The sequence below is a fragment of the Danio rerio genome, chromosome 14, assembly GCF_052040795.2.
Source record: "Danio rerio strain M-AB ecotype USA chromosome 14, GRCz13ab, whole genome shotgun sequence".
Classification (NCBI taxonomy): domain Eukaryota; kingdom Metazoa; phylum Chordata; class Actinopteri; order Cypriniformes; family Danionidae; genus Danio; species Danio rerio.
Window position 1 is genome coordinate 42,427,109 of NC_141034.1, and position 17,997 is coordinate 42,445,105.

General features: G+C 34.6%; 1 non-coding gene across 2 annotated transcripts in view; it reads left to right on the plus strand.

Annotated features, from left to right (window-relative positions):
- LOC141377566 (uncharacterized) overlaps window positions 1-17,997 on the plus strand; it is a 356,961-nt gene that overhangs the window by 292,766 nt on the left and 46,198 nt on the right. The window contains exon 8 of one of the 2 annotated variants that reach the window (XR_015507813.1): window positions 4,672-4,788. This is a non-coding gene — a transcript (uncharacterized LOC141377566). Of the gene's footprint in view, window positions 1-4,671; window positions 6,121-17,997 lie in introns of those variants that run through there. The other variant, XR_015507814.1, reaches the window with a different exon arrangement.

Consider the following 17,997-nt stretch of genomic DNA (forward strand, 5'->3'; position numbering starts at 1 on the left):
ATAGATTACAGATCTATCTCAGAAGTAAATATCCAGCACCAGCCGCATTGATGAGGCATTGTGAAAATGTCAGAAAGTACAAAGTCAGGCACTCATTTCTCTCGCGCTCGCTTTCTCTCTCTCTCTCTCTCTCTCTCTCTCTCTCTCTCTCTTTATTTCCGACACCCAAACCATCCTGAAACCCAATTACTCAAACAGCACTACAAGTAAGCAGTGCATGAATACCAAACGCAGTATAATTGATTACTTAATTTATGAAAGAACCAGCGATTTTTTTTTTAATGCCTGTTATTTATTGCGCAAATGTTTACTCAATTCAGCTGATATATGACTCTTCCGCTGTGGGTCAAACTCAATACACATTTTTTTTTTTTTAACAGCATGCAGTTTTGGCTCAGAAAACACTAGCATGGCATTTTAGAAATCCAAAAAAAATTTCAAAAATGATTTATTGAATAATTGCTGACGTTTTTGAGTTCGTCTTTAAAGAACTATCAGAGGAGAATTGTATCAGTAGACATGTCTTCAATGGGTATTTCTTGTTATGACATTAAAGATGTAGCAGTGATATGCTTCTTGTTGCTATTCAGCGAACAAGATGTTAAAATGAAATGACAGCGAGACTCTACAGGGAGTTTGTCATCATTGCATTCTGATGTAAACCTCGGGGAGTGCCTGGGAAATGCAAATAAAACGCATTTGTATCAGAGCAATCTCGCCGAGGACATTTCCGAGGAGCGGGTGGATGTGGAATGAAACCGTCTTCCAGATGCCTTCCACTATGGTACGAGGCTGTTTAGCTGCTGGCCAGCAGATTTGCCCTCCCTTGACCCCAGACCGCCGCCTCTTCCAAAGCTACGCCAGCTTTAATTTGCAGTTTTGTGCTTCTCTCATTCCTACCCATAATCCTTCTGTGCAGAGCAGAGCCCAGCCAAAAGAGCCAGTCTGACGGCTTCACTTGCATCAGCAGGCCAGCAGCTGATCTCCTCTGACATTTGTGGCAGAGAATGACTCTAGGATGTTTTTCTTTCACCCCCATTAGCTAGCATGATTCGAATCCGATCAAAAGCATGAGCAGGGGCAGCGGCATCTCGGTCCCAACACGGCCTTGTTTTGGTAACACTTGAAGGAATTTGAATAAAGAGTGATTTGAAAAAAGTTTGCTCTTGATGTTAGCAATAAATTAAATCGATTTTAAAGTATTCTTACTTAAAAATCATTAAAGGGCCTAGGACCTTGATATATAACAGATACACTCACTGAATACAAACCTAACAAATTACTTAGATCATTAGGATCAAGTAAATTAGAAATTTCAAGAGTTCAGTCAAAGCAGCGTGAATTTGTCTTTAGCTACTGCGCTCCCCGCTGCTGGAATCAGCTTTCAGAAATTATCAGATGTGCTCTTTAGGGAAAATATACAGTTTTAACCTAAAAGTGACCAGTTTATCAGATAAAGAAGAGTCGGAATCAGAGATTGAATTCAAATAAAGTTTACTGAAGATAGTTTGCTGTGTCAACACTCGCCAAGCCAGCTTCAACACTCGACAAAAGTTGGTATAGGCCACTCTGCTTACAATCTCAAAACAACAACAGTTATACTCTTACATAGTCATTAACTGCGTTGTACATATACCGGTGGTTTAACCTGATTGGATAGAAAATTTCCATGTGTTTGTGTGTGCGTACAATTCTGAACGATATCCCAAGCATACAAACCTCATATAGCCACTAGGCTGTTCAGAGATGACCCCAAACCTGTGAAATGGTCCACAAAGGAATAAAACACACACACAAACACACACACTATATCTGATGAGAAAAATGTGCTTAAACTACAATTTAAACACATTTGCTGAATATATTCCAACATGTGCATCAAAAAAGTCATGTGATTTTATGAATTTTTAATTTTTTTTAAACAAATCATGCGATTTGTAAAACTGTTGGTATGATAAGACTGCAATTATAGACAAACTAGTGGACTGACCGCATTGCACAACATATGAAAATAAGTTTTGGTTATTCTAAAATCCCTTAGTTCCCTTAAAAAAACTAAATAAATAAGATAAAATATATTCAAACATATTAAAAGAAATACTGCGATTATGCCTTTTTTGTTCAACATCAACAATGGGAAATATTTTAAAAACAATAAATATTTTACAGAAACAATTTTACAAGTTTATGCATTATACTATTTTAAAAAATGTACAAAAAAATTATCCAAACATATAACCGTCAATATTAAATTGATATTTAATTGTTAGTATTAAATTGTTTCTGAGGCATAAAAAAGAAAAACATATAGTTTATTCATTTATTTGCTTATTTATTTATTTTGTTTGTTTGTTTGTTTGTTTGTTTTTTTGTTATGCATTCATTCATTTATTGGTTTATTTATTTATTTAACTACCACTTCAGCTTCTAGATCTCCACTATAGTGGCACTCCAGAAACCCTATTTCCTCACGTCATGGCCATTTTAGATTGAGGCTCATTTGAGATGTTACTCAAGACTGGTCATTGTGTTGCCTGTCCTCTAAATGTCAGCGTAAAGAGCTTAGTAAGTGACTGTCTCTTCCTCAGCTCATTTCATTCTCTTCTGTGCTGTAGTGAGACATTATCATTTAATCGCAGCATCTGCAGGGGTGTCCGAAGGTTTAAGATCAGATCTTGCAGTCCTCCATGCTGCTTTGCTCAGCTCTGCTTAACAGATATATATTTTTTGTTATTTATATATACTTTTTAAAATGGAGATCAGGACACTTGAATGGATTTGAGCAGTAATTAAAATCATGTCATCATCTTATAGTAAATGTCTTCTGGAAGTGACACCATTAATTAAAGCCGCAAGTAAAAAATGGAGATTGACAGATGTGTGTGGACGTTAAAAGTAGGCCTTCGGATTGAATGAAAAAAGAGGATCTTGTTTTAGAAAAATAGTTACAGAAGCTGCGAGAGAAAAGTCATTGAACTTTATATAAAGACAGTGCGTCACCGTTAATTGAGGATCCGGTTTTAGCTCTGGCCATGAATGTCTTAAAACATTTAAAATGGCAGTGATAAAGTGTCGGGTCAAGCAAATGGGTCCATCTCAATAGGTAATAGTTTTAATAATGGAATTCCTCAGCCAACGAGGGAGCTGAATAGGTTGTTAGCGGAATAGTTTCAATAAGAAAGTGCTTTTTTCTTAATATTTTATTACTGTAGGTTTAATATTATACGCTGACTGAAAAAAAAAATAGAGAATTCATGAAATTAGCTTGCTGGCACAACTATTCAGTCATATGTATAATCATTTAGCACAATCCTTTATCCAAAACTAAGTGAGGAAAATGCCTGTAATTTATCACACAGGAGTCAGCGATATTAGCAATGCACTACATAAACAGGAGCGACAACTGAAAGCAAGATTTTAATAAGAATAAAAATATAGTAATGTAAAATTTGCTTGGCTAATGCTGGTATTATCTGTAGCTTATTGCCATCCACCATTTTGCCTGAAAAGCGAGTTACAGTACATGATTAAAATTGATGAACTTCTTATTTAAAATGCACTCACAAAATTCATTGTTGCCGGTTGTTGAAATCATTTGTTTAAATTGAGCTGAATCTACACAATTCTTGCGTTTTTTTTGTTTTTTTGGAACAACTTAAATGTTTTATGCTCAATCTATTTAAATTTGCAAAAAAGAGTTAAGACACCTTAATCGAATTAGGGGACAACATGAAGGAATTGTGTGGAACTCAACATTTTTTGCAGTGTGAGCTGAAACAGATTAAGATTTTTCTAAGATAAAATAATTGTTTTATGTTTAAATAATTGTTTTATGTTTATGTTGTTCCACCAAGTTAACTTAATCGATTTGTGTTAGAACAACATGAATGAATTGTTTTGTGTTGTATTTAATTTAATTTAATTTAATTTAATTTAATTTAATTTAATTTAATTTAATTTAATTTTATTTTATTTTATTTTATTTTATTTTATTCATTTTATTAACTTTATTAATTTTATTGGTAAAACTTTACAATAAGGTTCATTAGTTAATGCATTTAATAACATGAACTAATCATGAACAACACATGTACAGCATTTAATTAATCATAATTGAACATTTACCAATGCATTATTAACATCCAAGTCCATGCTTGTTAACATTAGTTAAAGCACCATGAGTTAACATGAACTAACAATGAACTACTGTATTTTTATTAACTAACGTTAACTAACATGAATAAAAGCTGTAGTAAATGTATTGTTCATTGTTTGTTCATGTTAGTAAATGCATTAATTAACATTAACTAATGAACCTTATTGTAAAGTTTGACAATTTAATTTAATTTAATTTAATTTAACTGTTTTAACTGGATGTTTTTAGTGTTTGGGATCTACTCTTGTCATAAAAAATATCTACCTACCATCCTCCTTCTCTTAACCCAACCAATAGTGTTTTTAAAAGCACAGATTGATCCGCTCACCCACTTCTCTAAACCCAACCAATAGTGTTTTTAAAAGCACAGATTGACCGGCTCAACAACTTCTCTAAACCTAACCAACAGTTTTAAAAAGCTATCCAGAAAAAGAAAAGCCCTCCCCTCATTTACCACATTTTCAGATTTTACCACATTCTTACTTGTTTATTTTATTTTTTGCCTTTTGTTTTAGTCTTATTTTTGGAACTGTTGTTCGCCGGACTCCAACCTCATCATTGTGGTCAACTCCTCTCTGAGTCTCCAGTCTGACTGGACAACTGGTAACAGCGGGAAAGCTGTCCATACAGAGGTAAGCGGTCAACTGGTAAGCGCCAAAAGGAATGGTGTCATACCACCCTGTATCGTTTGTTTTAAAAATGAAATGCAGCCATACATACTGCTGGGTACATAATTTGTGATCTCCAAAAATGTATATAGGGATACATTTTCAGAATGAGCCTACTGTATATGTTGCATAATGCAAATTTAAAGCACAGATTTATGCAGGAAATAAGACTGGAATTAAAGATGACTTGTTTCATGCAGTTCAATAATGGGAAACATTTTTTGGGGGAAAACAATAACTCCATTTGTAATGCACTTTGATCTTTAAAATATTCCAGAATTGTACTTTCACAAACTTTTCACAAATTACCCACTACAAGAAAGGTCAGTAAGTGTCATTATGTTATCTTAAGAATTAAACGTGTTATTTGTGCAATTTGTTGGTAGTAGTGATGATCTCAGCAGTTTAGCTGAAGGTTAAAAATGGTTGCTGATGGTCGACGCTTTATCCATGGAAGAAAAGTGAAAAATAATCAGCAGTGGAAGAGGTGCAAAAGTCCTATGGAGGTTGTGAATAGTGCTGCTGAATTTGTTTTGCCAGTGAATAACTTTGACTTTGGTCAGTGTTTTGCAGGGGTCATTGATAAAGGCGGTGCAATTCTGGAATCTTTTAGTGGGTAAAGTGACTTTTTTCATTGATGTTAAAAGAACAGAGCATTTTGCTTCAAAGTTTTAAACCAAAATTGACAAAGCGAGATCTGGAGAATGTAAATCAATGTGTTTCATTAGGTTTAGATTATCGACCAATTTTGCTCTGCACAAACACCGAATTAACCCAAAATCAGCTTCTCACCTGTAATCTGCAGGCTTGGAAATATCTCCTGAGACTTAAGAGGATGTTAGCAATTATTGGATCACCCAGTTTTGTGTTAGACAGGTCTTACAATAACTTAATCAAAAGGTGTTCAGACATCTCACCTCCCCTGCACACGTTCCATAAATATTCCCATTAACATACTTTACTAAAGTGGCACTTAAGGACCCTAATTAGTTTCAAATTAGCACCAGCATGTCCATCCAAATATAATAGATGGGGGAGGAGAGAAATTAGCCATAAATTGCAACAGTAGCAGACCTTTTATTATCTCTCATATCTCAGATAGACATTAAATGTGAACAGGTTTTTTTTAGACATTAAAAATGTTATGGTAACATATTAAAGTGGATCTATTATGCAAAAAAAAAAAAGTTGTGTGGCAATCTGTGAATACCAGCTTCTAATAGTAAAATAGTATTACTTTTATTTTGTATAATCACACTTAATAGTAATAATAAACTTAATAAATTGTGTCTGCAGAAACATTTTGACTGACATTTTTCCTTTGTACGTGTCATTAAAGACGGAAACCCCCACCCATTAGTCACAGTCTTTCTCTTATAAGCATAGAATGTAATGTTGTTTTTTGAGTCTGCCACTCAAAGGTGTAGGTTTGCACTTGACATTGGTGGGGACGGGTGAATACAATCCCCAGACCCCTACCAAAAATGAACATTTTATGTGTGTGTGTATATATATATATATATATATATATATATATATATATATATATATATATATATATATATATATATATATATATATATATATATATAGTTGAAGTCAGTAAGCAGCCATTTGATTTTTTGTTTTCTTTAATATTTTTCTTTCTTTTGAAGAAAGTCTTATTTGTTTTGTTTCAGCTAGAATAAAAGCAGTTTTTAATTTTTTTGAAAGCCATTTTAAGGTCAAAATCATTAGCCCCTTTAAGCTATATATTTTTTCGATAGTCTACAGAACAAACCATCTTTATACAATAACTTGCATAATTAACCTAAACTGCCTAGTTAAAGTAATTAACCAAGTCAAGCCTTTAAATGTCACTTTAAGCTGAATAGAAGTGTCTTGAAAAATATCTAGTAAAATATTATTTACTGTCATGATGGCAAAGATAAAATAAAGCAGTTATTAAAAATGAGTTATTAAAACTATTATGTTTAGAAATGTGTTCAAAAAATATTTTCTCAGTGAAACAGAAATTAGTAAAAAAATAAACAGGGGGCATGTTAATACCGGTTAAATTATATTATACAATTTAACTGCTATTAAAATATATTATTAATTAATAATCTCTACATACAATTTATTAAGTTAAATGAAATAGTGAGGCCTGTAGCCAGGGGGGTTCAGGTGGTTTAAAAGATCAAAAGGTGGATGATTATTATTATTATTATTATTATTATTATTATTATTATTATTATTATTATTATTATTATTATTAATAATAATAATATTGTTACCAGTTTGTTGTAATTTAAAACAAGTTTTAGCAGATTAAAATAATAATAATAAATGTAATGATAGATGGTGATACAAAAAATCAAAAAATATCTTTTCATATTTCTTTATTTTAGGAATTTTTATTATTTATAAAACGGTAATATAAAGCTTACAGTTTAAATGCAGATTTGTAAAAAAACACCTAAAATAGTAAAATACTAAGTTATATATATATTATATATAACAGTATGCAATTTGACAAAATGGTAGGAAATATTTTTTGATACATCAAAAAGTGTGGTTATGATAACCATCTGACAAGCTAATCCAGCAAAAAATAGTTCTTAAAATGCAAAATTATGCATATAAAATGAGTAATTAAATGGAAAATCAGGCAAATAACTGCAAAAAGGTTCAGTTGTCAGACAAAAAATAACCGCCCCTTTCAATAATGTAATGTTAAAAGAATGTTTATTAACCAATACAAATGGAGAGTTTAACCCCTTCAGACCTATTGCACTTGACATCCCACATATCACATGACATCCCATTTTTCTGAAATTTGGAACATAATTCAGGTCTGAAGGGTTAATAAAGATTCGATGAAACGTGCAAATGAAACATGTCTCAAATATCACTGTTAATAAAAGGTGGAGCACAGATTATAGTTTTTTTTTTTTTTTTTTTTTTTGACAAATTGTTTCAACCAAAATTGGACATGCTACCCTGAGAGATTAGTAGAACTGGCAGAGATCATATACTTTTACATTTAGTTGTTTATTCTGCAGTTAGTTTTTAGGGCATATTATGCACAGACCATATCAGTCTGTTATAATAATAGACTGTGCGTTAAAGTGGGGAAAACGCCAGCATTAACAGCATTATTACACATTTCATTGAAAAAAAATAAAATAACTGCTTATGTCCACCTCTTTTTTTTGTGCTGCGCCATCCTCAAATGTGTGTCACACACCTCACACACATTCTTGCACCTGAACCAATGATCTGAGTGCAGCTATAGCCTCTCACATGACAGCAGGGAAAGGCACAGCCAATCACAATGTTCATTTTTGTTTGGGGGTGGTGTGACTCAAGGAAAGAACACGATGTAACCCTTTCTGCATATCTAGGGTAATATTGACTGTGTTAAGCGAATTAAATTATTGGTAATAGTTAGTAAGGTAAAAAGGACTAGGGATGTAAAATATGATCATAACAGTTAATATCTCAACAATAGAGAGATAATAAGCCAGTCGATAACTAAAGTATAAAGTCTTACCAAATGTTTTAGTAATTTAGTATGCTTTTTTTTGTCTTACATAGACGTTTGTAATATAGATGAATGTATTAAAGAACATATAGGTCAGAGAAACTCATCATAAAAACTAGAGGCCTTCATTACTCAGTCATATTTAATGAACTCAAATGAATGCACAAACATGAAAGGAAACATATGAAGTCTTAGTTCACTGAATAATCAAAATCATACATTTAATGCACTGCATACTGTATAATGCGATTCTGCAGCAATTAATGAGATAAGCCTCTGGATGTGTCCTGCTCCACATTCGCCATACTGTATCTTAAATTTCCATTTGGAGCATCAAGTGTCAAAAACAAAGTCTACTGTCAATGGAGTTTTCATTCATTCGGAATATTATCTGCCTGAGCATCTAGAAAATGGCTCACATAACCTCCTGAGACAGACATCAACATTGTTGCAAGATTTTTACAGAGAACACTTCCCTGCTTGAATAAAAGTGCTATTAAATTAGAGAAAAACGACTGAACCAGAGAGACACATGATGAGCGATAGGTAATGCCACATCACAGTTGATAAACTACAGCCATTACCACAAGTGACGTTTCCTCCAGTCAATTCTGCAAGTACTTCCAAACTTTCAGTTCTGGGAGACAGCTATTTAAAGTAGAGAAGCTTTTAGTCTTTCTTTTGTGCTTTACAATGTCTTTACACTTCACAATTTTTTAAACAACCTATGTATAGTGACTTGGTAAACAACATGTGTCTTTTGTTAATTTGTTCTGAAAAATGCAGTGACCTTATTGTATAGTTAACTTTTTCAAATATTTTGGTACAGGAACTTTCTTTTTCCATTGTCTCTGGGAAGTTTTTAGTTTAAAGGTGCCATAAGATGAAAATCTGTAGATGTACCTATAGTTTAGCCATAGCTGAATAATAAGAGGCATAAGGTCTGTTGTTTTGTTAGTTTCATTTGTATATTCTGAGAATTGACATGTACACTCACCGGCCACTTTGTTAGGTGCACCTGTACAACTGATCGTTACGCAAATTTCTAATCAGCCAATCAAATGGCAGCAACTCAATGCATTTAGTCATGTAGACATGGTCAAGATGGTTTGCTACAGTTCAAACAGAGCATCAGAATAGGGAAGAAAGTTGATTTAAGTGACTTTCAACACTGCATGGTTGTGCGAGATGGGCTTGTCTGAGTTTTTCAGAAACAACCAGCCCAGCCAGGGCCGGAGTGGGACTCTTTTTCAGCCCTGGAGTTTCCAGCCTTAGACCGACCCACCTCAGTTCACCACTGACTATATTAAAATAAGGTCATTTCCAATTCAGTTTCTAATTACACTATCTTTTTTGAGAAAACAGCTGTTTTAGAACTTAAAATATTCACAACCCTTACAGCATTATATGTCTTAACAATAAAAATGAAAAAAAAAAAAATGTTTCGCTGAGCAGGACCGAACCCGGGATGGCGGCGTCGTAACTTAATGTGCTAACCACTGTACCACAACAGCTGTACTTCGAACGATGACTTATCTAATTATATCATCATTAACCTGTAGGCTCCATCTTGCTCACGAGGCTACGAAAAAATAGATAAATTTTAGATAAATAGAGCAGAACTGCGGTAAAATAATGAATAAGAAGGCTGTGGTCAAGTAAATAAATAAATTATTTTTAAAAAGTGTGACTGCTGAGAGCAACAGATTCTGGAGCTAGGGAGACCGGCCCTCGCGGCCAAAAAACGGACCGGCCCACCGGGAATTCTCCCGGTCCTCCCGATTAGCCAATCCGGGCCTGAGCCCAGCCATAGGGTTTACAAAGAATGGTCCGAAAACGATAAAATATCCTGTGAGTGGCAGTTCTGCGGGCGCAGATTCCTTATTGATACAAGAGGTCAGAGGAGAATGGTCAGACTAGTTCCAGCTGATAGAAAGGCAACAGTTACTTAAATAACCACTCGTTACAACAGAGGTATGAAGAAGAGCATCTCTAAACACACAACATGTCAAACCCTAAGGCGGATGGGCTTCAACACAGAAGACCACACCGGGTGCCACTGCTGTAAGCTAAAAACAGGAAACTGAGTCTACAGTTAATACAGGCTCATTAAAATTGTACAATAGAAGGTTGGAAAATCTGATCTGATGAGTCTCGATTTCTGCTGCAACATTCTGATGGTATGATCACAATTTGGCATCACCAACATGAGAGCATGGATACATCCTGCCTTGTGTTATTGGCTTAGGCTGGTTTTGTGAACATGACAATAAGTTAACTATACTTAAACGGCAATCACGTCAATATAGACCAAAATCTCTGGGGAATAATTCCAGTACCTTGTTAAATTTATGCTACGAAGGATTAAGGCAATTCTGAATACAAAAGGGGGTCCAACCCGGTACTAGTAAGGTGTACCTAATAAAGTGGCCATTGAGTGTATGTTTGTAATGAAGCTAATTTTGTATGTTTGTAATGAACGTGTACACTGCTGCATATAAGTGTTTAATGCACATTTATGCAGTTTGTCCTATCACTCAGCTCTTACTGGGATTTTTATTGAATGAAATAACAGCAATAAAATAAATTGTATTTGTGTGTGTGTGTGTGTGTGTGTGTGTGTATATATATATGTGTGTGTGTGTATATATATATATATATATATATATATATATATATATATATATATATATATTCTGAGAAATGAAGTATGGTTTTGCATGTGTGTATTTTTAAATTACATCACACTTAGTCTATGTGTTTGTAAGGGAGAGAGCAGGCACTGGCACAAGCTGCATAGCATCAGAACAGAGCTCATTAATATTCACAATCGTTCTGAATATTGTCAAAACCAAGCATTTCATTCTAGGGGTTATTCCTGTGGTTATAAATGAGCATATAAGCCTCATACCTGCCATGTACTGTATGTGGCTATGGCACGTGTAAGCGAAAGCATAAACTAGATTTTTTGAAAAATTATTCTAGAAGTTTTTTTTTTTTTTTTTCTAATCTAACTACACTAAAAGCTACCCTCTGGGAAATATAGCAAGCTAAGCTAAAAACATGGCAGAAGTAGCTTAGCTACATCTAAGCTATTTTTACAGTTTTCATTTTTAAATCGAAGCAAATCCAAGTCCATCATATCTTAGTGATTTATAAAACTGTCAATGAAACACATGAGGCATAATAGTTCAGTTCAGTTATTTACTGTAAATTTGATGTACTAAACAGAAACACATTATAGAATATAACAGCTAAAACAAACAAATCCAATAAAACCAGGTGTTACACGTAAAATACTAAAGTATTTTTTTAAGTAAAGGGAAATAATTAGAAATAAGCATTATAGTGTATATACACTAAAGTATTTTTATATTTTGAGCACAGCATCAGAAATGAAGTTATTGCATTGCAGATAATAAATATATATTTAAAAATAGAAGTAGGGAATGCTACTTACTATGCTACTTCCATCAAGCAAGTTTCACCAGAGGTGTCAGTAACGCACCAAAAACGTTGTTGTCGAACACCGTAAAACAGGAAGAAGAAATAGTCATTCTTGCCTTCATATGAATTTACTTTCATTAGCTAGACACCAGCCTCACATCTCTGTGAATGTCAGTGCCTTCACTTATTTATCCGCGATCGATAAATGTAGCTTGTGTGGATGCTACTGCCCTACTTGATTAACAAAATAGTTTTGTGACTGAAAAGCTATTCGATTTTGAAAGTAGCTACACTAGCGCCTAGCTACTGAGAAATGTAGTTAAGCTAGTAGCGTCCAGGGCCGGCCCGTGGCATAGGCAGTATAGGCAAATGCTAAGGGCGCTGCATATCCAGGGGGCGCCAGAAATGAGCGCGGTTAAGTTGGTTTTGTTTTTGATATTCCTGACACATTCAGTGATACATGGCAATAACTCAAAAACCTCTTAGCCTAAAAAGATATTTTTTTTTTCAAGTGTTTTTCCTACAAAAAGACAAAGCTGGTTATGTTTCACAGCTGTCTTTTTCTTTTTTTCGCTCGACATTACGAGCACTGCTCCGTTTAGCTGGGAGAGCTCGCGCGGAGTGGAGCTCTCAGTAAGGAGCCGTCGGAAAAGTGTTTTTTTTTTTTTTTGTGCTCTGTCCTGCGTGTTTTATTTTAAACACAACTAATGTTCTCTTAAATGAGCACAAACAGTTACTAAAATAGTCGAATGCTTCATTCATTCATTCATATAGATCTGTGCATTCTTACATTAACACCTCTGTTATCAAACAAAACACAATGAGAGATTCATCTGCTGCTCTTCACTAAATAACTATAGTAACTTTAATCAATATGCAAATAGAATTAAAAGTTAAATTGATTTTATAGCTTTATTTAATTTCTGTATAGACCATTGTTTTTAATAGGTTAAACCTTTTATTTTATTGTCAATATGTTTGAATGTTTGCTATGTATTCTATCATTTGAAGCTATTTGTTGTCCCATATTTTTTACATTCCAACACTAACAGATATGGCATTGCTAATCATTTAATAGCTATAGTGCTATCTGTTAGTTTTAACATCAGCTAATGTTATGAAAGGGCATAGATGTTATGAAAAAAATAGTAATAGTAATGTAACTACCCCATCATTCCTTCCTCAAGCAAATGTGTAAATATTAGATTTATCAGCAATAATGTTAATTGCATTGGCATATTTATCTGATGTTTTCCCAGCTTGTAGTAGTCGATCAAACAGCTATTTAGTTTCTTATTACTATACACTAGCAGTGGAATTTACTGCGATGTGACAGGGCGCCACCTGAAATCTTGCCTAGGGCGCCAAGCTGGTTAGGGCCGGGCCTGGTAGCGTCACTACTTGTAGCGATGCTACTGCCCAACACTGCCAGCCACACTAGAGTGTTAATTAAAACACATTGCAGACATGCTATGTTCTTACACAAGAGGCCAAGTAAAGTTTTCATTTATATTGTTTGTAGATCTCTATAACATCTGGCTTGGATTACACTTTCTAAATGCAATGTATGCCATAGCAGGTTTTATGTGCAGAATGTTACATACTGATAACCTTAAACCACCGACAGATGTTCAGTGCAACATTATATGTTTTGCATTCATTCAAGAACAGTGCAGAGACATCGCTAAACACATAAATGACTTCAATTAAGAGAACAGATTTTGGTTCTGTTGGTTTGTTTACACATTTTATAATTAAATTTCAATTTAACACGACTGTTCATTTGAAAGCAGCGTAATAAAAACAAAGATATCGCTTCCTCCGATTATAATAATGTAACCCAAAAGTGTATCTGATTTATATCGCTTTACGCACTAAAGGATTTTTAAAATGCAGCAATTAGCTCAATAACAACTTCAAAGCAACCAGGAGAAACTGCAACAGCTACAACGGCGCAATGATTAGCATCAGAGCTCTGTTTGAGTAGCAACCTCCTCCCAATGCACAGTACAGAGAACAACGAATCCCAAACAACAGGCATAGACAAATCCCACCTATCATGTATGGTGTTGTTGTTTACAAACTACCAGATCAGCACATCAGCAGGTATGTACACAAAATGTTCATTCAAGCTTTTGTAAGCGAATGCATTCTGGGAGGTGCATTAATCCACTATTTCGAGAGGTGTCTATAAGCGCAACCTTGGCATGATGGAAAACGCAGATGAAAAAAAAAAGCACCTTGTCCCTTTGCTGTAGATCAGCGCTGGGAGATAATTAGTCTCCATAGCTGGGCTGCTGTGACTGGCTACACATGTTCCAGCTGTCACAGGTGTATTCCTGGAGACTGAGGCACTGACAGCCATGACGGGACCATCTGGGCCTGTTCCCATCACGGGAGGATGCCTTGCCAATGACAGTCTCCGTTCTGCTGGAGTGTGTATGTGTGCGTTTGCGCATGTTGATTGACTTTACATGTGTCCCACAGGAGCCCATGTTAAGGGATTCCAGGCTGACTCAGGCTTTGGTAAAGTTGTCTTTGTGGATCAAACACTGCACTGATCTCTGTGGGGGCACCAGTCATGATGAACACTGCTGAGTGTGTGTCAGTGTGTAAATATGTTTAGGTGCACACTCAAACGGAAGGCTTGTGTGTCCGTGCATGTGTTTGCGTTTATGTTTGTATTCACTATGTCGCATCTTTTGAAGTTTTCATTTATTTTTCCATATATTTTAATAATAAGCAGAATGGGAAACAAAATTAAATTGCCAAATGAGACAGTTAAGTTATTTATTTAAATACTTTAAAGTGAGATTTTTGGAGACTTAACTTTTAAACTATTTGTTTTAATATTTGGTTTTAATTAATTAGTTATATTTATCACATAACAAGATAAATGTGAAGATATATATATATATATATATATATATATATATATATATATATATATATATATATATATATATATATATATATATATATAAATCCAAGCTCAATTAATTCTGTCAATTTTGTCAAAATACTTCTAACTTTAATTATATTTTGTAATTAGATGGCAAATAGGTGAAATTATATCATATGTATATGTTTTCCACCTCACCTGATTTATATCAACGCATCACCTTCTTCTTCTGTGTCTTCTTGGCTCAGAACCATGTTTTCAACAATGGTGATGCTTTAAACAGTATGTGTGTGGACGAGTACCCTCCCGCCACACAACATACTAATTTACTAACCCAGCGCAATCAAGTTTTGCCTACAAGTAATCCAATCCAAATTTTGTCCAGTTTTTAGTCTGAAATTCAAGAAGAAAACTCTATAGCCTTTCAGTTGTTGTAAACCTTTGTTCAAACTCTCATCTTCATTTCAAAACACCATTTTTATTTAAACCCTACACAGCTAAAAGTAAATATATCATCATTGTGCCATCATTACGTCATCTCCAAGGAATGTAAATAAAGGATTACTCGAATGCACAGATTGCTCTATGATATGACATGATATGATTTAGGATAAGCAGCCTCATTTCTGTATGATATACTATTGATTGTTTCTTTTGTACATACATATATATATATATATATATATATATATATATATATATATATATATATATATATATATATATATATATATATATATATATATAACAGTTCTGTCTAGTTCTTGAATCTAATTGGCTTATAGCCATGAGATATTTTGCCAGTAACACCACACAAAGGCCTCTTCACCTTTGTGTATTACTCTGCCTACAAACAATCAGAGGACGATCCATAGTTTGACAAATATTCCTGCTGTTGGGCAACATAATATACTTTTTGGGGCTTTTTTTAATGGAGAATGTAGTTGTTTAGATTGCAGCTATGCAGCTTAATTAGAAAGATAGTGACTATTTTTAAATTATTTATAATTTCTGAGAGACAGCGCATCGATGTCCATTAGTCAAAGATGGTTGACGTTGTCTATCCACAAGATTGTGCCAGGACCGCATAATAAGCCCTTGCTTAGATTAAAAAGACGTGTTTTCTAACCACATCTGATCAAATCATTATTAAACTGGTAAGAGATATTCTTAGTCGATCTCTTTTGTATAGATTGCAACTATGCAGTTTATTTATAAGGACAGTGCCTATTTTAATACAGTTACTTTCCTGTCCCTGTTCTCAACAGTGTTATTCAGAGACCTCACACCCGAACACCCCCTCCTTATTGCAAACACAACAGCAGTCTGGTAGTGTTTGCGCTGCTTTTTTCGGGGTTAATTATTGTGATATCTCGATTGCAACAGATAAACACTGTAGACTGTAATACTATAAGGAGATATATCTGTAGACTACTCAGCTACAAAGCAAGCTAACTAAAATTAAATGTTTAAAATAAATGTATCCATAAATCAATCACATTTTCTAAAATGTAAATACTGTCACTTGACAGACAGAAGACAATGCAGGAAACAGACAAGGAAATCAAGGCAAAAACAGGTCCTCCACTGAACTCCATTCTGTTATAAATGGGATTGTGTTTGTTTTTAATAAAATAAGAGAGTTTTAAAATGTAATAATATATACTGTATTAATATAAAGCAATGTTTTCTAGTTATGTTTTAGATTATTAAATAAACAAGAAAAATTACCCCACCACCCTCAATCAAGTTTGCTTTTTGGCCCCTCATAAGAAAAGGTTTAGGCACCCCTGCTGTAGATAAATCAAGAAGAAGACGACCTAACAATCAACTATAACTGGCTAGACTACAGTGTGTTGCTGGTTTTATGCTGCATGATATATCTATATAAACCAAACTGAATTTCAATCATTAAACTGTAGTGTATTGCTTTTATTTACAGTGAAAGACAGAAAGTGCAACTTACTTAAATATTCTTTCCAAACAAAAAGAGATGGTGAGATGTGTTTACTGTGTAGGCGAAAAACATGATGCATCTGTTTAGTTTGATTTAAAAAAAAAGTCCCTACCAGTACTAAACCCAATCCTACGCTCTTGGATTATACGTTGAAGCAATGGCGGAAAGGTGAGAGGTCACTTATCTCTGAGCTTTGCCTTTGAAAAATTGATGAGCATTGAATAGCGAAATAATTTGCACAGCATTAAGACAATATCGAGCAGGCAGTACAACACTCTTTACATAAACCGCCGGTGATTTCCATCTCCAAGTACTTTTGTAAATCAAAGTGGACAGTGTGATTTGCGTTTGAATTAAACTCAAGGAGTTTCCGTCTCCCTCTTCACATGCTAAACAGCCAGTAGCTCCCACAGGTTATAATACCTCTCTCATTCTCTCTGCGTGCGTCTTTTTCTCTCATTCGTTCATGCGGCATCACCTTCCTCCCTAAGTAGAGAGAATGTGTTTGGAGCCTGCTAATGAAAAACCTTTGCAAGGGTACCATACAGCTCATATCAGGAGTAAACATTGCTGGCCCTCCAATTTACCTACTGCCATTCTTTAGGCCCCAAGAGTCCATTGAGAGAAGAGCAGTTCTCACACCAACGCAAACAGTCTTCAATTTGCATCTTTCCCTGTGTTTTATGGCCTGCGCTTTGTTTTTGGAGCCTTTAAACCTGCTTCGTCCACTTCTACCTTCAGCGTTTGATGGTAATGAGGCGCACAATATGAATTAGACAAGTAAATTAAAAACCGTTGCTAATGGCAAATTAGCTGTTTACTCTCTGCAGCTGTTATTGACAGCTAATTTTAACAACCATAGAATTATCATCCAATAAATATGCTGTCAATGAACATTGACCTCCTGTGAGAAGTTGTTTGGGGGATTTTCAACAGTCTGGAAGCGAAACATCTGGGCTTATTAAAATATATATATTAAATTTTTTTTTTTCCTTTTCCGCTTTGTCCTTTTTTATCAGGGGTCACCACAGTGCAATGAACCAGCAGCTATTCTGGCATATGTTTCATGCAGCAGATGCCCTTCCAGCTGCAACCTTATGCTGGGAAACACCCATACACTGTCTTACACACACACACACACACACACACAAACATTACATCCAATTTAGTTCATACAATTCACCTGTACTGCATGTATTTGGACTATGGGGGAAACTAGAGCTCATGTAGGAAATCCACGCCAACATGGGGAGAATATGCAAACTCCGCACAGAGAAGCCAAATGGCCCAGCCATGACTCAAACCAGCGACCTTCTTCCTGTGAGGTGACAGTGCTTTTTT